This window comes from Biomphalaria glabrata, chromosome 4, assembly GCF_947242115.1.
Source record: "Biomphalaria glabrata chromosome 4, xgBioGlab47.1, whole genome shotgun sequence".
Classification (NCBI taxonomy): domain Eukaryota; kingdom Metazoa; phylum Mollusca; class Gastropoda; family Planorbidae; genus Biomphalaria; species Biomphalaria glabrata.
The window spans coordinates 26,295,773-26,316,759 of record NC_074714.1 but is presented as its reverse complement, the minus strand read 5'-3'; the positions used below and the strand labels follow the sequence as shown (position 1 = coordinate 26,316,759).

The 20,987-nt window shown below is 36.9% G+C and overlaps 1 protein-coding gene across 1 annotated transcript in view; it reads left to right on the top strand.

Moving 5' to 3' along the window:
• The first annotated feature begins 5,562 nt into the window (after positions 1 to 5,562).
• The window catches only part of LOC106071524 (mitochondrial potassium channel-like), a 43,025-nt gene continuing 27,600 nt past the window's right edge, over positions 5,563 to 20,987 (top strand). Inside the window, exon 1 of the mRNA XM_056025875.1 lies at positions 5,563 to 5,817. The gene's annotated coding sequence lies outside the window, so the exon portion shown is untranslated. The remainder of the gene's footprint in view (positions 5,818 to 20,987) is intronic.

The following is a 20,987-nucleotide window of genomic DNA, read 5'->3' as shown; positions in this document are numbered from 1 at the left end:
TGTCTGAAGCCTCTCCCCACATGCTCTGAGGACCTCCATAAATGTGTGGCTCCAAGTTGTACTAGGATGTCATTCCTTGAAGATAGAGGTTTTCCACCTCAAAACAATCTGTAGGGGGATTTTAAACTTAAAACCATCTGGAGGGGTTTTAAACTTTAAAAAAAAGCCATCTGTAGGGGAGGGATTTAAACTAAAAAACCCCAATTGGCTTGGCTACGCTCAAATAATTTTAGTGTGTAATTTACTTTTTTATATTGAAGAGGTATTTTTTAGCATCAAACCCCTCTGAAGGGATATTTAAACTCAAAACCCCTTTTGGCAACGCTCATAGCATTTTGATTGTATAATTTGCTTTTTTCTTACATTGAAGATGTATTTTTTAGCTTCAAACCCCGCTTGCTGTGGGTTCAAACTCAAAAACCCTTTGGCTACGTTCATAGATTTCAGAGTGTGTAATTTGCTTTTTTTTTATATTGAAGAGGTATTTTTTAGTTTCAAACTCACTGGAGAAGAATTTTAACTCAAAACCCCTTTGACTACACTCATAACATTTTGAGTGTGTAATTTGCTTTTTTTTCATACCGGGTATTGAAGAGGTATTTTTTAGCTTCAAACCCTACTGAAGAGGGGAGGGGGTAACTAAAAACCCCTTTGGCTACGCTCATAGAATTTGAATTTTGAGTGTATAATTTGCTTTTTTTTATATTGAAGAGGGGGTTTATCGTAATTTTTGGAGGGGGTTTAAAGTCAACATCTTCCTTAACTGTGCTCTTAGAATTTGGGGATTGCCGTTTGATTTTTTTTGTTTTATTTTATTGAAGAGGGGCATTTAACTGCAAAAACCTCTGGTAGGGGGTTTTAAACTCAAACCCCCCACCCCCTTGTTAGAGGTTTTAAACTCAAAACCCCCTTGGCTGTGCTGGGGCAAGTGATGGTTTAGTATTAAAATCTCACCTAAAATAAACACAATCAAAGCAAAAGATGAGTCACTAAATTCTGACCCCCCCCCCCGGCTACGCCCATGAAAGTCAGGTACCCATTAGAGTTGGGATTATCAGTTACATTTGTACATTCCTTGGTTCCTAAGAAAGATTAATTTTATTTCAAACAGCTTAGTATCTAATTCCAATTTAGAATATATAGCTCCTTCTTGGTGATCGAAGCTGAGCACATTTCTCATTTCCTATGGACACGGAGATGACTGTAAAGTCCAATCCTCGCTTTAAAAAGCTGACCGCATACGTGGCATGGGTAGATTTGGTCAGTTGCAGATAGGCCTGCTTCTTCTCTCAGCTTTTTGTTGGTTTGGCGCTCTTTCGCCCTGGCCACTCTTCTTGCTTCAAATCTTGAGACTCCGAAACTCACAGCTTCACGCCATGAGGAGCGATCGAGAGCTAGTGCTTCCCAGCCGTGAATGTCGATATCGCAATGCTAAAAGAGCTCTTGAGAATGTCTTTATAGCGCTTGTATTGACCTCCCTGGGAGCGCTTTCCTGCTAACTCCAATTTAGAATAATGTATTTCACATGTTTTTAACAGTGGATAATTTTTTTTTTACAGTCATGAAGTAAACCAAATAATGTAACATTTCATTTTTTAATACTTTAAACAAAAAAAAAAAAAAAAAAAACAACAAAAAACCTGAAAAGTATTGAAAAAAAAAATTTAAAGTTTCTTTTTTAAGTCAAATATCTTCAACAAAAAAAAAAAAAATAAAAGAACACAGACATTATACTTTGTCAATGTATTCCACTGTCTGGTGGTGTGAACTCGTTCTCCTGGCTTCAAAGTACAACACTACTAGAGTAACAACCAAAATTAGACTAAGCCGCCGTTTGAGTTAGCGTCAACTCTCTCAAATGTGTAGAGACTCGAGACTATAATGCGGCTCTTTGACTGTAGAGACTCGAGACTATAATGCGGCTCTTTGACTGTAGAGACTCGAGACTATAATGCGGCTCTTTGACTGCTGTTCTTCCACGAAATGTTTAATGTGCAGGCACATACTATTATTTATTAGCTATCTTATCTTATAAATACAGACGTTCCTTCAAATAAGATGATAACGTCTTACGCGTGTTCCTAGGTCAATCTAGTCATGCATGTTAACCAATGACTAACATTCTGCCAAATTATTGGTTTTCCTGGCTGGCTCGGGCAATCCAATCCATGCTCTAATAGCACTAGGGAAGAAAAAGAATGTATACAATTTGTCTTTCCGAGTATTGGGTTTTGTTTTTGTATTTGAAGATTACCGGTATAAGGTTCAGTGTTGTATGTTGTCTATCTGCAACTTTACTTTGAAGTCTTCTATCCTGGAGGCTTTCTAAACTTAAGTGATTTTATTAAAGTAAAGATGTAACTACTCTAGTCCAATGTGAATATTCATTTGTTGTTTGCATTGTATGAGACGAGTTTGCATTTGTAAAACGCAATCCTACAGAAAAGAGGCACATAAAGCAACAATAACACGAGTAGTCGCTCACAAACATCTTCGTGGAAATGCTGCGTGCCGAAAAACTTATGTTGGTCATCAACTCGACAAACAAAGCAGCATGGCACACATTTTTTTTTATTTCTGAAGTTATTTTTTTTTTACCTTAATTCGATCAATAAGAAGACGGTGCGAGGGAGAGGAGGGGGAGGCGCATGCGATACTTGCATGAGTTATTTCCATTAAAGACTCAAAAGAGGAAATTGTGGGATTATTGCCACGCAAATGCCATAATATTCTAAAATATCAAGATGTCCGATTTTCATTTTCTCTTCTAGTTTCTGAGATCTAAACGGGACGAACGGACGGACAGATAGGCCACACAAAACTAATAGCGTCTTTTCCCCTTTCGGGGGCCGCTAAAAAAACAAGACTTGAATATTCCTGGTTTAATGGTGAATTCGATTGGGGCCGCCTGTCTTTGTAATCTAGTTTTTTTTTAATGAGTTTCTACTCTTCGTGCCGACATTGAAAAGGGCCGAATACGTCGCGTCAAGATATTGCCCGCGTCCTGTAAATGTCACTTTTTCAAGTAACGTCTTGAGCTATACTAAAAGATGATGGAGGTGTCTTGGTTTCGCATGAACTTATTGTACAGTTTTATTAATCTAGCCCTAGCGTTTTGTTGTGAATAAGTACCTTAAATAGGAGTTTAATGGTGTCGCGTGAAAGTATTGTACAATGTAAAGTGTCTAGCCCTAGTGTTTTGTTATGAAATAGTATCTTGATAATGACTTTGTTGGTGTCTCTCTCTCTCTCTCTCTCTCTATATATATATATATATATATATATATATATATATATATAGAGAGAGAGAGAGAGAGAGAGAGAGAGAGAGAGAGAGAGTCTATACAACAACAAGTACAAGACATTGAATTTTCCTAGAAGAATGTAACTCACTTAGCTGGTTAAAGAATAATATATTATTGGGGATTCCCTTTCAACAACGAGAGTATGACCATGACTAAGTTGATTGTAATATTTGTACAGTATTTAAATTTAAATGACATCTATATTATTTTATTAGGAAACCTCAGAATTTGAGCTATTCAAATTTAGCTTTATCATCATAGGAATCCTTGGGCTTTAGGCATCTTTTTTTTTTGGCTTTATATGCCTCTTTTTTGGGCCCTCTTGCCTCTTTTTCTTATCTTATCTTATATAATACAGACGTTACTTCAAAAAAGAGGGCTTTTGTGGGCTTTTTAAAAATTTTTATTTGTAAGTTCTCATAATTAACAAGTATTAAATCATAAACAATTAAAAAATGATTTACCTATACTTAATTACTTTACAAAAATATAAAAATAGTAATAGAAATATTACTAAATAGCAAAGACACACAAAAATGATACAAGGATCCTCTACCCCAAAACAATCAAGGCAATATCAAACATCTCTGACCCCCGACACCCCATTTCTGGAATACTGCCTGAGTATGGTATAAGCATATGAAAATCAAACTAAATAATTCTCTACCCTAAAATCAATAATTTTCCTAAATGTCAATTCTAAGTGATTAGGATCAAATACTTTATGATTATATAGAGCAGTGGTTCCAAAACTTTTTTGTCTCGTAGACCCCTTGCCATGTTTTCTGATTTTCGGTAGACCCCCTGCTTAACTTATATTGCATTTTTACACATTCATAAACTAATTTTTTAAAACTAATTTCTAACAGCAGTGTATAAATTAATTAATTTGCCTTATGTATTATTGTACAAGTTTTCGCAAAGAGCAGTTTCTCATGTATTTCTTGATCTTTCACATTTGGTTCAAATATTGGTCCTGCGGAGCTGTTTTCACTAACAGGAGAAGAGGCAAAGGTGAGTTACTGGCGCCTAAACCAGTAAGCTTCGGGCAGGAGGAACTCATTAGCCTTGGCTTACAGCCCACCTAGCCGAAGGAAAATAAAATTCAAACCTCTGCTGCTTTGCAGCTATACACCCAAACACGGGAAAGGTTTTGTGGGTCATCCCTGGGGAAAAATATGGAGCTGAAGACCATTAGGTAGTTTGCAGCTTTAATGCTCATCCCACCGATGTGCCCTTGAACTGTAGTGTTACTAAAAGAAATTCATTTCATAATATCAGATGAAGGTTTGTGTAAAACTGTTTTTAAAACTACTTCAATGTTTTATCTGTAGTGTTTTTCGTATTTGGCTATAGGTATAGAGATCTTGTAAGATTAGTATTGTAATTAAATACAACTATTTTACTTTTGAATAATGAAACATATATTTATAACTAAGGTACAAATCATGTATACGTGTTTGAAATAGTTACATTAATGGGGTGTGAAAAGTAAAGTCATAGACCCCCATGGACATCTCATAGACCGTGACCTCCGTGACAGCCGCATGGACCCCCAATTTACTTTTTCACTTTCGTAGACTCCTTGGAAGTCTTCGTAGACCCCTGGGGGTCTATATAGACCACTTTGGGAATCACTGATATATATATAGAGCTTACAGCCAGCTAGCGCAAACAAGATTCCTGTATTCGGAAACAATAATCAAGTTAAAGTTATGTACTATTTTATTTTTTAGTTTTGGCAGCTTGTTTAAAACAATAGACAAGTTAACATTCACATAGTTGCCACAGTTAGCTTCTAATAAGTCCCTTACAGTACTTTTAACTTTAAGGAATAATGCACATTCCGAATACATGTTTCTCGTTATCAGCATTTTCAAGATGACATAATTTACATTCACGGACATTTGCTGCTATAAAAGAAGTTCGTTATTTTTTAAACTAATAACTAAAAAGAAGTTCGTATCAAAATTCTTTTTTAAAAACAACATTTGAAACAACATTCTATTCCATGAGTTAGTTAATAAATGGAAAATCTATTTTATAATGCGCGAATCTATGAATGAAGCTTGATTTATTAATGAAGAAGTCTGTGACATTTAAAAAAAAAAGACCTCCCCCGAAGTTTTTCATTGAAAAGTGGTGTATTTTTTTGAAAAAAATCAGCTTGCACAGATAATTTAAAAAATTAGATGTTTCACTTTCGGTTACACACGAAAATGGTTTTCGATTCTATTTTACAGAATGTTGTGTGAGCTTGCGCTCCCAGAGCTATATTTTTATATATTTTATTTTTATAGGCTAGTGCCAAACTTATTATTTGTACTTCCGCTTTTTGTGTATAAAAAGTGATGCCACGCTGTTTAAAGACAGTTCAGTGTACAGTTGACCAGTGGTCAGTACCATATCTGTCTAAAAAAATTTAAAAAAAAAATATCTGTCTGTGTGACAGCTGAATATCTTTGTGGTCTGTCGTCTAATTATATTTTTATTCCTGTACCTGGGACGGCCTGTAAGTATAAAATTATTTTATATTTTTTACTAGATCTATACTATGTGTAAGGTAGTTATTTTATTTTCTACTTGGACTATTTGTCATAATAGTTGGCAACATGCTGTACGGAAGATGGCGGCGTCCATCAGTCCTAATAGAATATATATCTAATATAGTTTTGCATTTATGTATTGCAGGCTATTGTTGCTGCTTTTAGCTGCTGCTGTTGAATATTACTGCTAATAGCTGCTGTTTATAACCGCTGTTGTTAGATCTATTCTAATTCTAGGGAATCTAGGATCTAGACTCTAGTGTTATTTTGTTTCTGCTATTGATAGTTTTGTTATTCAACTTATTGTTTCTGTAGATCTATCCTAGGTCTATATCTAATTCTAGGGAAGCTAGTGTTACTTTGTTTCTGCTATTGATAGTTTTGTTATTGTTTCTGTAGATCTATTCTAGATCTAATTCTAGGGAAGCTTAAGCTAGTGTTATTTCGTTTCTTTATTATCGCCTTAGTAAACTTAGTTATATTTATAGTCTGTTTCTCAGTTCTATTCTTAGTGAATAGTAAGGTACTGAGCCTAAGGATAAGATATTCTTGTTTTAGTGTTAGTGTTATGAGTGTAATAGTAGGATATTGTAGATCTAGACTAGTTTATTGTAGTGTGTTTGTGTAGATCTAGGTCTAGTGTAGTAGTTGTAGTGATTTCGTTAGATAGTTGGTTTGATCAGTTTGTGTTAGTTAGTTTGGTTAGTTTGTAGTGGCATAGATTTAGAGGGTAGTTTATAGTGGTTAGTGTATATATTATATTTTATTATTATTTGATTCCATGTAAATAAAGTTTCATTTTGTTTATTTATACTAAACTAAAGTTTGTTATCTTGTTTCCATACAGTTTAGTTTAGTATGTCTGGTTACTTAGGTGACTCTAGCCCCTTGGTCGTAGACTGAGGTGTCACAGATGAGCCCACCCAGTAGCGCAAACATCTGCCTACTGTTAGGTAAAATTTAATGTTGAGCAGCAGAGAATAGGTCCTCTCTCTATCCACTCGCGCCTGCCTGACCTGCTCACAGTTGTTTTTGATATTTTATCAAAAGATATTAGATCTACATAAATTAATTATGTACAATTATTGAATTGAGAAAATTTGAGTTGAACGTATTTTTTTAATTAGGGATTTTAAAATAGCTCCTTAAGAGCCCAGAAAAAGTTTTAAATTATACTAGTGTCTCTCAACTGCTTCCGAAAAGGCAAATCAAGCACTGAACAAGTTTACGTCCTGCGAAATATCGTCAAGCAAAGCCTGAAATACCAACAAAGGATGTTGATCAGTTTAGTAGATTTTAAAAAAAGTTTGATAACGTCCACTCTGGAAAATAGCAAGAGAATATGGCATCTTGCAACAATTTGTCCAGATTCAGTGACGTGTAAAGCAAATCAAGCTGTTGTGTTACAACAGACGGTGAAATTCTTCAACATCGAGACCGATATGAGATTAGGGTCCATATTTCTCTTTCTTGTAGCCATCGACGATGTCATAGAAATACATTAATCAGGCAGCATTCAGGTTCCCAAGGCTTAAACCAAACCGAGTTGGATTTTGCAGACGATATAGCATTACTTTGAAATACAATTAAATGTAAACACGAGGTGTCGGATAATGACGCCCTCAAAGTTATGCATATTGGGTACAGGCTACAGGCTACCCAGTACCCTCATCAACATTGGTCCTACAGATCTTGAACAAATAGAAAAGTTAACACTACCGTATCTAGGTAGCACTATCTGAAGCAATGAAGTTGCATATCATGGTTTTGCATGTCGGAGTGGAAAGCAGGAGCTGTCTTTCAAAAGTGCACAGAAGCAACTCAATTAGCCTGGAGATTAATCTCCACCTACTAAATACAATAACTGTCCCAACGGCCACCTAATTTCGAGACGTGGAAGGCTGAAAAGAGGCTGAATGTGATGGCTGAGAAGGATCCTACGAATAACATACCGAAATAATGTTACTAATAGAGAAATCTTTTACCGCACATGCATAAAAAGAGGAACGAAAAACATGGCCGTCAACATCTAACTTGGCGTCACACTTTTTAGAAGTCCTGAATTTCGTGGGCACCAGCTGGGAAGTGGCTGTGAAAGTCGCCTTTGACTGATTTCTGTGGAGAGAGCTTGCAGCCCTATGCGAGGGGAATGGCACGCGAGAGGCTTAATTCTATGTGTTTCTCAACATTTTACAATAAAAAATGTTACGTTTGTCACTCAACTGGTAAGATAAGATGTTTGGAAAGAGCCTTAAGCTCACTCAGAGTTTTCCGGGGTGAAATTCCGGGCGCCAAGCGTTTTTCCACATTTGTGAGCTTCAGAAACTCTTTCTCCTGGCCTAATCTTTCAATCAGGGTTATATCTTTTTTAATAAACCTCTAAGGGAGTCAGCTCTAGGGGCTCAGAGCTGTTGAATTATAGTATAGACTTGATATTTTCTCTAGGACTTCTGCATGAAAAATTCATAGAGACATGCCGCTCGTTTGTTATTCTGTCAAAAGCTCTTGGGGTGGGTAGTGGATTTGGCCTTTTTGAAATAAAATGCCCCCCCCCCCCCAAAACAACAACAACAACACCAGATCACATTGAATGTTTTCATGAGTAAACGAAATTGATTGAGTCTGAGTCTGCTTTAACGTCAGCAGCGATGTTAAACAGGGATATGTACTTGCACCTACTCTGTTTGGTATAATCATTTCCTACTTACTGCCTCATGATTACAACGACATCAACGAAAGTGTATTTCTTCATACAAGATCCTAAGGACATTTCTTCAACGTGTTCAGATGGAGGAGAAAAACAAAAGTTAAAAAGATTTGAATCCTCTGCGCTGATAGCGCAGCTTTTATTGTTGAATCTAGGCTTACAGGACACAGTTGACAGACTGTCTTCTGCATGCATCTAGTCAAATAACTAACCCCCTCCCCCTCCAAAAAAAAAAAAAAAAAGAGCCCGTTAATGGCCGATCACTTAAAATGGTTTATTATTTCTGTTCCTTTAGCTCCATTATTTTCAATGATAAGGACATTAAAAACAGCTAAGCAATGAGCACCATGTAATGGATGCAGAAAAGAGTCCATTGGAATATTTTACTGACTATTAATCCTAATGCAACAGTCTATCGCAACCTTGTGCTGAGCATTCGGCTAAATCGCAGTCTATCTGCTCTTTGCAACTGCTTCAAGATGTATGCCGTAAAGTGTCAAAATAAAATCACAAACGACGAACCCCCTGCATCTGCATTGTTATAAAATCATCATTCACCTTGGCTGGCTTAGGTATAATCATTGAATGCCACAGGGTCGATGTTCACAAGATATATTGTATAATTCCACTATAGACTTGATATTTTAGGAGAGATGCAGGTCGCCAACTCTTTACATACACTGATGTAGGCCTATGCGTGTATGCGCGACATGAATCTCTTAAAGAATAACACCAAAAGTTGGGAGAAAAAAAAGCACAGGATAAGGCCCAAGGCCCACATAAAGTAAGCTTAAAGAAGAAGCAGGGGCGACTTAAGGGAATGGCGAGTGGAGTTTCCCTTGTCAGTCAGTGTTAATTAAGATCTAGGTTCGCAGTCAACAATAAACAAACAACCACAATTATTGTAATGGCGGATAACAATAATTTATTATATTGAACGCGAACCATATCAACATCCCCTTTTCTTTAAAAAAATAAAATTAAAAATAAACAAGGTTACAAAGACAGTTTGTGTGGAAACACAAACTCAAAAAATCGGCCCCCGAAGTGGTCCACCTAGGCAGGCTTCAATATTTTCAGAAAGAACATCCAAATGAAATTATATCAAAGACAAATGAGAGATCGGTCCAGCAGATCAAAGGATAGGTGCAAGTGAATGCAAAGTTAGATGTGAACCTGGCCTAACTAGTTCCCCTTTCAGACCTTGTGGTCTATAGGGCAGATGATGTAAGGTTCATCTGTTTTTTTTGGCCTACGGTTAACGAGGGTGTCACGTAGCCAGCACAACTATCAACCGCCTTTACTTTTCCCCAACCAATGTCAGGTACCCATTAGAGCTGGGTGGACTCAGAGACGCCCAAAGATTCCAAAGTTGAAAATCCCAGTCTTCACCAGGATTCGAACCCGGGACCCCCGGTTCGGAAGCCAAGCGCGTTACCGCTCAGCTACCGCGCCTCCCCTGGCCAACTGAAGTCTTTTAATTGATTTTTTGAAAAGGCTCAATCTCTTTTTTTTTTTTTTTTTATTTTTTTGGTCAAGAAATTACAATTCATTTAATATCTACTAATTTGTAGTCATTTTCAAAAAAAAAAATAAAGATAAAACATGAGTGGTCAAGAAATTACAATTCATTTAATATCTACTAATTTGTAGTCATTTTCAAAAAAATAAAAATAAAACATGAGTGGTCAGCAAATTACAATTCATTTAATTTCTACTAAAATTTGTAGTCATTTTTAAAAAAATAAAACTGAGTGGTGAAGAAATTACAATTCATTTAATATCCACTAGTTTGACAACGCTAAGGTTGTCAATTGTAGTCAAACTGAATTTAAGTTATCTTATCTTGTAGACATTTTCCAAAAAAAATTAAACGAAACAAAAAGAACTCTGTAGTGTGATTGTATCCAATTAGTTTATGTTTCCTTTTAAGCACTTGGCATTGCCATTGTCACTTTATGGCTAAAGGGGACATAATGTATTGATCTTGGTGGTAGTACGAAGAGGAAAAAGTGACTGATTTCATCCTAAGCCTCCATTCTGTCTCGTCAAATAGTATTTTAGACATATAATAATATTTAATTTTACACAACAGAACAACATCTTTTCTATAAAGTAATACAGAGAAAAAGGACTTCCTTGATAAGTAGACTAAGTATTATTGTTTTAACAGTAACAATCTTCTACATTAACAAAGCTGCACAGCAACATTAACAATCTCTCCGGAAATTACCTTTGTAGCAATGCTATGTTCCCAGGTAGTAGCAAGTAATTAGGCAAGGCAAGTTAATATAGGTTTTATACAGCTGCCCTGTATGCCTTATGTATTTAAAAAAGACTGATCAGGGAACAGGTTAATCCCTCTCACGACAATTTTTAAAGGTCTCCTTTAGATGTAAGAGGGCTACTCTAGCATCATCAAGGTGGCCCTTGGGTCTGTTAGAATCGTTCTGGGATAGTTAACTAAGCAAAGGTACTGCTGTATCACAATTGTTCAGGGTTCTGTTAGGGTCATGTGTAAATTATTTCAGGATAGGGGTGTCGATTAAGGATTCTTTTTTCTCTCATTACGAGAGGTTTAAAAAAAAAAAGATAAATAATTAAAAAAAATAGTTAATTTGTCTTAAACTATTACATTATTCATAAAAGATTCTTGACTTTCAATTGTCTGCCCTTGTCTATATTCTTTAGGATTATTGTTTTTTTTTTTTTTGTTTCTAGTCTCTTCGCAGGCTCCATTCAGTTGCGTCTTGTTTTCTTGTTCCTTTGTTTCCCAGTATGTCTAGGATGAGGCTGCCGCTAAGATATAGACATTGTCATAGTGTTCTTGTTACGTTTCCACGGGCTTGCCGTGTTCTGTGAGTGTTGTACAGACACACTTGTTGTTGACTTGTGACATGCTCTCCGATCATGTGATCAAAGAGGACGTAGCCACGAGGGAGAAATAATTCTTCAAAAGTGTTGACTTCTCTTTAAAAGACAGTTCCTGAGTAGTTTTCCATAGATAAATAAAGTTCAATTTGATTCCTATCCCGCATCTCTCAGCCCAAACTCTCTTTAACCCAGGTACATACACACTCTCATAACAACTTAAACTAACTGACATAATACCAATAGAGTAACTTTACAGATTGATTACAGTATTTAGATTTTTATCTCTGAGGTCTGACAATTTAGTCAAGGACAATAAATTATACAATAATTACAATTTCTATCTAACCAGTATAGTTATCAATTCTATGTTCAATTATTTTTCTAAATATTAACTCTAGATTATAAGGATTTAAAGATACATTGTTATTAACAACTTTAATTCTACTGTGCCACACAAGACTTCTGTATTCACTCACTATTATTAGATTAAATTTATGAATCATCTTACTTTTGATTTTAGGCAATTTATTTAAAACAATAGCTAGGTTAAGATTAACATTGGTGTTACAGTTTGCCTCTAGTAGGACTTTCATAGTGCATCTAACATTATCAAATATTTTACATTTTAAAAACATATGGCTTTCATTGTTACCATTATCTGTGTGACAGAAAACACATGTCTGTACATTTCTTTTCTTACTTCCTACAGGGGTCATCTCGAAGATTAGTCTGTATGTTATTTCTCTGGCTTTGGGTGTAATGTGTTTGCTGTGTAGATTTATAAAAGTGTCTCTGAAATCTATTACACCTAACACTCTTGATTTCATTTGATCCTATTGAATAAACTTTCTTGTAACTGTTTCTTAAGTGTTGTATATGTGTCTTTTAATTTACTGTGTATTAGATGTTCATTGCCGGGGAGTATTCTTGATATGGATCTGTAAAATGGATGTGTGTTTGTACCAAAGTGGTGTGGGGTGTCATTTTTTATTGGAATTATTTTATTTAACCTTAAGCCGTAGTAGTATATTGTCAATGGAAAATTGTTTGGGTTCTTGGCTACTTGTTCTATGTATTTTAATCTAAGTGCTTGTATTTTGGTTCTGATGTCCTGTAAGTTTATCCCCCCATCCTCTTTGTTTTGTATAAGTGTTGTGTGTTTAATGTTTCTGATAGTGCTTTTAAATATAAAATTCCTAATGATTGTGTTTATGCTTGGTATAAAAGTTGGTGGAGGTTCTGTGATGTTTGCTAAATAAACTATCTTCGGGATGACCAGGTTGTTTACTAGTATTGCTCTACCAAATATAGTAGTTGCTGTATAATGAAATCTTTTAAGTGTGTTTTTGGTTTTCTTTAAAATATTTTCCCACTGCTGTGTGTGGTAATATGTTGGGTTGCTTGTCCACGTGATGCCGCATATTTTAATTGCCTTCTCTATTTTAAGGTTAAAGGGGATGTTTAAGGGGATTTCCCACCTGCCCAATCCCATAATAAAGATTTATTTATGTTGATTTTTGACCCGCTTGCCCTCCCAAATTGAATAAACTTATCTATGATTGCGGCTATGTCTTTTTCTGAGGAGGGAAAAAGGGTGCTGTCATCAGCGTATGCTTTAACTTTAACTACGGGCGTGGGGCCTGGAATTTTTATCCCCGTGATTCCACTATCTAGCCTGATGGTTTCTAAAAGGGGTTCTAGGCAAAGAGTGTATAAAAGGGGAGAAAGGGGACACCCTTGTCTAACAGATCTTTTAACAGGGATACTGCCACTAAGGGTTTGGTTTATTATGAGTTTGCTTGTGGCATCAGTGTAAACTAGCTTTATGTATTTCTTCATTCTCCTTCGTCTTGTCTAGTATTTTGAAAAGGTAGTCATGGTCTATTCTGTCAAAGGCTTTTTCCTGGTCAATAGAAAAGAGGGCTGCTTTCAAGTCTTTGTCTTTACAGTAATATATAATGTCTCTTAAAAAATGGTTAAGTTCGTCGATGTTTTTGTCTGGGTTGCTACAGTATTGGTCCTGTCCTATTAAGTGTGGTATGGGGGGTTTTAGTCTTAAAAAAATCATTTTCGTCAGGAGTTTGTAGTCGGTGTTTAGAAGTGAGATCGGTCGAAAGTCGCTAGGTGAGGTGTTGTTTTATTGTTTTTTTTTGGTAGACGTGTGATGTATGCTAAGTTGAAATCTCTAGGTAACTGTTCTGTCACTAACATGTCGCTGTAAAGATTTAATAGTAGGGGTCCTATTTGAGGAAAAAAAGGCTTTGTAAAATTCAAACGTCAGACCGTCTGGGCCAGGGGATTTGTTGTTTTGTGTTGTATCTAAAGCAGCCCTCAATTCGTCTAGCGTAAAGGGAGCGTCTGTCTCTATCTGTTCTGTCATTGGTATTTCTTTGCAGTTCTGTAAAAATACTTTTTGTGCGTTGTCGTCCGTCTGTTCCTTGTCATACAATTTAGTAAAGTGTTTCGTAAATGTGTCTGTTATTTTTCCAGGTCGTGTATAGTTTCTCCTTTACTATCAACAATGTTGTCAATAGTTCTGTCAATTTGAATGTTTTGTTCTGCTGATAAAAAAAGTTTGTTAGGCCCTTCGGATATTTTTTTACTTTTGCACCTCAATTCCGCTCCTTTGTATTGATAGTTATATAGTTCTTCTAGTTGTGTTAGTATATGTGTTTTGGCTGCTTCATCTTCTTCGTGTGTTAGTAAATTTTTAAGTCTTTCCTCTTCTTTTTTCCTTTTTGAGTTAACTAGTGTGGCCAGTATTTGGCTTTGCTGCTTAATGGAGCTTTTAATTAGCGTCCATATTTGTGTGACTTTGAAATGGGGTGTGTTTGAGTCATGTATTATATTTTTGAGGAGGTTTGCGATTGTTTTTAAATAGAGCGGGTCATTTAAGAGGTCGTTGTTAAGTTTCCAGATCGGTGTTTTTTGTTTTTTCTTCTTTTGTTTTGGGTTCAGCAGTTCCACTAAGACTCCTTTGTGGTCTGTATATTGTAACGTCTCTACGAGATGTGTTACACTTTTTGTTTCGCACGCCCTTGGCACATACACTCTATCTATCCGTGTTTCTATTTGGTGTGCCTTGTCCCTGAACGTGGTGACCCGGCCCGTGACCTCTACTTCTCTATAGGCATCTACTAACCGGAAAGCCTTGATGACTCCCCCCAAATAGTCATGCGTTTTAATTGTTACATGAGGAGTAGGACCCTCTGTGTTTTGCTTGTCTAATTGGGAATCAATGTAATTTAAATCCCCCCCCCCCACTATCAAATTTTCTCCTGCGTACTGAGTGTGTAGAATGTCACTTATCATTCCAAAAAACTCGTGTTTCTCTTTTTTTTGAGCTGGTGCATAAATGTTGACTAACGTGTATGTGTGTTTTTGTGAGCTTGTCCTAATTATTACTATCCTCCCGCTATGGTCTTGATATGAGTGTGTGGTTGAAAACCTATTGGATGTTTGTAAAATGGCTGTCCCTCGTGGCTTTCTACCTAAACTAAAATAACCCTCCCTGAGGCCCATAAGAGAGACTGCTTTTTTGGCCTTGTACTCTAACTGTGTGTTGGTCTCTTGCAGAAAGATAAAATCTGGCTTGTATTTCCTTGTGAGGTGTGCTATGTAGGTGTGTTTATTGTTAAGCCCTCTGATGTTGAGTGTCAAAATTTTGATGTCTGCCATGAGTGTGTGAGATTGGTTTGCGTGTTTGTTATTCTATTGTGTGTGTGTGCGTTTTATCTTTAAGAGTTGCTTTGTTGTTTATGTGTTTGAATGTGTGTTAGGGTCCTCGCCCTCATCTATGACTAGCACTGACGGGGAGTCTGGAAAAATCAGCTCGAGCTTGAACTGTTCTTCCTCTCTTTTCTCCTCCTCTACCCGGGGATCCTCGTTTAGATCCTCTGATGAGGAAGAGAGAGAGAGGGCCCTCTTTTTTGTTATTTTGGTTGGGGTTGTGGGTGCTGAACTTGCCCCTCCGGATGTTTTAATTTTTTTACTTTGCTTAGATTTGTTTTCAGGGCTGTTAGGTGGGGAGAGACCACTTGGAATAGCTCCCGTAGCTTCTACTTGTTTTTTCTCCCTCCTTTGCTGCTTTCAACCATTGTGAAGCCATCTTTTTTTAGCTGTTGATCAATATCGGATTGCTTTTTCTCTCCCACCCCTTTAAGGGCCATGGCATAGGAGATTTTCCCTCCTACCTCCTTTGCACCTTCTGTGGGGTTTTGGTCCCGTCTGGGGTTCGCCCTATTTGGACACTGGTTTGACCAGTGCTGATCCTGTCCGCAATGCCAGCACTGTTGTCTACGTCCCGGGATGGTCACGAGGACCTTGTAGGTCCTCGGATCGTCCTCATATCGTAACTTTATATAATGGGGGAGTTCAGTCTGTTTGCGGAGTTTGATCCAAGCCGCCCACTTATCTGAGTTGCCTAGCTTGATTGGCTCTATCTTGGAGCCTTCTTCTGCAAAGGCTCCAAAGATTTCTCCTATCTTTGATTTGTTTATGGTTGGTTCTACCCAGTGAAGGGTAACCCTGATTTTTTCGTCTTCTAAGGTACAGACATCTACCTTGAAGTCCTTATCATTCCCGAATGATTTCCCTAGTATACGGGTTCTCACTCGGGCGGATGTTGGGACCAGGAACCAGACAAAGGGGTTCTCGAAGCGATAGAGAGAACTCACTTCGTCCGGTGTTAGTTTCAAGCACTCTATTAGGCTCGCCATAGTGGCCTTAACAGCCCCTTGGCCTGACAAGGGCGTGGACAAGTCCACCATCCAGGTCCTTTTTTTCAATAAAAAATGTCTTGACTGACATTTTTACAAGGGTTTATACCAAGTACAGAGACAGAAATGAGACGATATCTACACTACAAACTACACGTCCACTCTACACAGTAACACACAAAAATCCACAGAATCACAAAAAAAAACACAGAAATACAAGTAATCCACAGAATAAATCCTTAAGTGTTAGCTACTTAATCAATCTCTTATTCTTTTTTTTTTTTTTCAAGAAATTACAATTCATTTAATATCTACTAATTTGTAGTCATTTTCAAAAAATTAAAAATAAAACATGAGTGGTCAACAAATTACACTTCATTTAATTTCTACTAATTTGTAGTCATTTAAAAAAAATAAAAAAATAAAAATAAAACATGAGTGGTCAAGAAATTACAATTCATTTAATATCCACTAGTTTGACAACGCTGTCAATTGTAGTCAAACTGAATTTAAGTTATCTTATCTTGTAGACATTTTCCAAAAAAAATTGAACGAAACAAAGGGAAATCTGTAGTGTGATTGTATCCAATTAGTTTATGTTCCTTTTAAGCACTTGGCATTGTCATTGTCACTTTATGGTTAAAGGGGACATAATGTATTGATCTTGGTGGCATAACCACTTTAACTAACTGACATAATACCAATAGAGTAACTTTACAGATTGATTACAGTATTTAGATTTTTATCTCTGAGGTCTGACAATTTAGTCAAGGACAATAAATTATACAATAATTACAATTTCTATCTAACCAGTATAGTTATCAATTCTATGTTCAATTATTTTTCTAAATATTAACTCTAGATTATAAGGATTTAAAGATACATTGTTATTAACAACTTTAATTCTACTGTGCCACACAAGACTTCTGTATTCACTCACTATTATTAGATTAAATTTATGAATCATCTTACTTTTGATTTTAGGCAATTTATTTAAAACAATAGCTAGGTTAAGATTAACATTGGTGTTACAGTTTGCCTCTAGTAGGACTTTCATAGTGCATCTAACATTATCAAATATTTTACATTTTAAAAACATATGGCTTTCATTGTTACCATTATCTGTGTGACAGAAAACACATGTGTGTACATTTCTTTTCTTACTTCCTACAGGGGTCATCCCGAAGATTAGTCTGTATGTTATTTCTCTGGCTTTGGGTGTAATGTGTTTGCTGTGTAGGTTTATAAAAGTGTCTCTGAAATCTATTACACCTAACTCTCTACTCCATTTGATCCTATTGAATAATCTTTCTTGTAACTGTTTCTTAAGTGTTGTATATGTGTCTTTTAATTTACTGTGTATTAGATGTTCATTGCCAGGGAGTATTCTTGATATGGATCTGTAAAATGGATGTGTGTTTGTACCAAAGTGATGTGGGGTGTCATTTTTTATTGGAATTATTTTATTTAACCTTAAGCCGTAGTAGTATAATGTTAACGGAAAATTGTTTGGGTTCTTGGCTACTTGTCCTATGTATTTTAATCTAAGTGCTTGTATTTTGGTTCTGATGTCCTGTAAGTTTATCCCCCCATCCTCTTTGTTTTGTATAAGTGTTGTGTGTTTAATGTTCCTGATAGTGCTTTTAAATATAAAATTCCTAATGATTGTGTTTATGCTTGGTATAAAAGTTGGTGGAGGTTCTGTGATGTTTGCTAAATAAACTATCTTCGGGATGACCAGGTTGTTTACTAGTATTGCTCTACCAAATATAGTAGTTGCTGTATAATGAAATCTTTTAAGTGTGTTTTTGGTTTTGTTTAAAATATTTTCCCACTGCTGTGTGTGGTAATATGTTGGGTTGCTTGTCCACGTGATGCCGCATATTTTAATTGCCTTCTCTATTTTAAGGTTAAAGGGGATGTTTAAGGGGATTTCCCACCTGCCCAATCCCATAATACAAGATTTATTTATGTTGATTTTTGACCCGCTTGCCCTCCCAAATTGAATAAACTTATCTATGATTGCGGCTATGTCTTTTTCTGAGGAGGGAAAAAGGGTGGTGTCATCAGCGTATGCTTTAACTTTAACTACGGGCGTGGGGCCTGGGATTTTTATCCCCGTGATTCCACTATCTAGCCTGATGGTTTCTAAAAGGGGTTCTAGGCAAAGGGTGTATAAAAAGGGAGAAAGGGGACACCCTTGTCTAACAGATCTTCTAATAGGGATACTGCCACTAAGGGTTTGGTTTATTATGAGTTTGCTTGTGGCATCAGTGTAAACTAGCTTTATGTATTTCTTCATTCTTCCATCTGTCTTCGTCTTGTCTAGTATTTTGAAAAGGTAATCATGGTCTATTCTGTCAAAGGCTTTTTCCTGGTCAATAGAAAAGAGGGCTGCTTTCAAGTCTTTGTCATTACAGTAATATATAATGTCTCTTAAAAAATGGTTAAGTTCGTCGATGTTTTTGTCTGGGTTGCTACAGTATTGGTCCTGTCCTATTAAGTGTGGTATGAGGGGTTTTAGTCTTAAAAAAATCATTTTCGTCAGGAGTTTGTAGTCGGTGTTTAGAAGTGAGATCGGTCGAAAGTCGCTAGGTGAGGTGTTGTTTTCTTGTTTTTTTGGTAGAAGTGTGATGTATGCTAAGTTGAAATCTCTAGGTAACTGTTCTGTCACTAACATGTCGCTGTATAGATTTAATAGTAGGGGTCCTATTTGGGGAAAAAAGGCTTTGTAAAATTCAAACGTCAGACCGTCTGGGCCAGGGGATTTGTTGTTTTGTGTTGTATCTAAAGCAGCCCTCAGTTCGTCTAGCGTAAAGGGAGCGTCTGTCTCTATCTGTTCTGTAATTGGTATTTCTTTGCAGTTCTGTAAAAATACTTTTTGTGCGTTGTCGTCCGTCTGTTCCTTGTCATACAAATTAGTAAAGTGTTTCGTAAATGTGTCTGTTATTTTGTCCAGGTCTTGTATAGTTTCTCTTTTACTATCAACAATGTTGTCAATAGTTCTGTCAATAATTTGAATGTTTTGTTCTGCTGATAAAAAAAGTTTGTTAGGCCCTTCGGTTATTTTTTTACTTTTGCACCTCAATTCCGCTCCTTTGTATTGATAGTTAAATAGTTCTTCTAGTTGTGTTAGTATATGTGTTTTGGCTGCTTCGTCTTCTTCGTGTGTTAGTAAATTTTTAAGTCTTTCCTCTTCTTTTTTCCTTTTTGAGTTAACTAGTGTGACCAGTATTTGGCTTTGCTGCTTAATGGAGCTTTTAATTAGCGTCCATATTTGTGTGACTTTGAAATGGGGTGTGTTTGAGTCATGTATTATATTTTTGAGGAGGTTTGCGATTGTTTTTAAATAGAGCGGGTCATTTAGGAGGTTGTTGTTAAGTTTCCAGATCGGTGTTTTTTGTTTTTTCTTTTTTAGTTTTGGGTTCAGCAGTTCCACTAAGACTCCTTTGTGGTCTGTATATTGTAACGTCTCTACGAGATGTGTTACACTTTTTGTTTCGCACGCCCTTGGCACATACACTCTATCTATCCGTGTTTCTATTTGGTGTGCCTTGTCCCTGAACGTGGTGACCCGGCCCGTGAACTCTACTTCTCTATAGGCATCTACTAACCGGAAAGCCTTGATGACTCCCCCCAAATAGTCATGCGTTTTAATTGTTACATGAGGAGTAGGACCCTCTGTGTTTGTGTTTTGCTTGTCTAATTGGGAATCAATGTAATTTAAATCACCCCCTACTATCAAATTTTCTCCTGCGTACTGAGTGTGTAGAATGTCACTTAGCATTCCAAAAAACTCGTGTTTCTCTTTTTTTTGAGCGGGTGCATAAATGTTGACTAACGTGTATGTGTGTTTTTGTGAGCTTGTCCTAATTATTACTATCCTCCCGCTATGGTCTTGATATGAGTGTGTGGTTGAAAACCTATTGGATGTTTGTAAAATGGCTGTCCCTCGTGGCTTTCTACCTAAACTAAAATAACCCTCCCTGAGGCCCATAAGAGAGACTGCTTTTTTGGCCTTGTACTCTAACTGTGTGTTGGTCTCTTGCAGAAAGATAAAATCTGGCTTGTATTTCCTTGTGAGGTGTGCTATGTAGGTGTGTTTATTGTTAAGCCCTCTGATGTTGAGTGTCAAAATTTTGATGTCTGCCATGAGTGTGTGAGATTGGTTTGCGTGTTTGTTATTCTATTGTGTGTGTGTGCGTTTTATCTTTAAGAGTTGCTTTGTTGTTTATGTGTTTGAATGTGTGTTAGGGTCCTCGCCCTCATCAACGACTAGCACTGACGGGGAGTCTGGAAAGTTCAGCTCGAGCTTGAACTGTTCTTCCTCTCTTTTCTCCTCCTCTACCCGGGGATCCTCGTTTAGATCCTCGGATGAGGAAGAGAGAGAGAGGGCCCTCTTTCTTGTTATTTTGGTTGGGGTGGTGGGTGCTGAACTTGCCCCTCCGGATGTTTTAATTTTTTTACTTTGCTTAGATTTGTTTTCAGGGCTGTTAGGTGGGGGGAGACCACTTGGAGTAGCTCCCATAGCTTCTATTTGTTTTTTTTCCCCTCCTTTGCTGCTTTCAACCATTGTGAAGCCATCTTTTTTTAGCTGTTGATCAATCTCGGATTGCTTTTTCTCTCCCTCCCCTTTAAGGGCCATGGCATAGGAGATTTTCCCTCCTACCTCCTTTGCACCTTCTGTGGGGTTTTGGTCCCGTCTGGGGTTCGCCCTATTTGGACACTGGTTTGACCAGTGCTGATCCTGTCCGCAATGCCAGCACTGTTGTCTACGTCCCGGGATGGTCACGAGGACCTTGTAGGTCCTCGGATCGTCCTCATATCGTAACTGAAT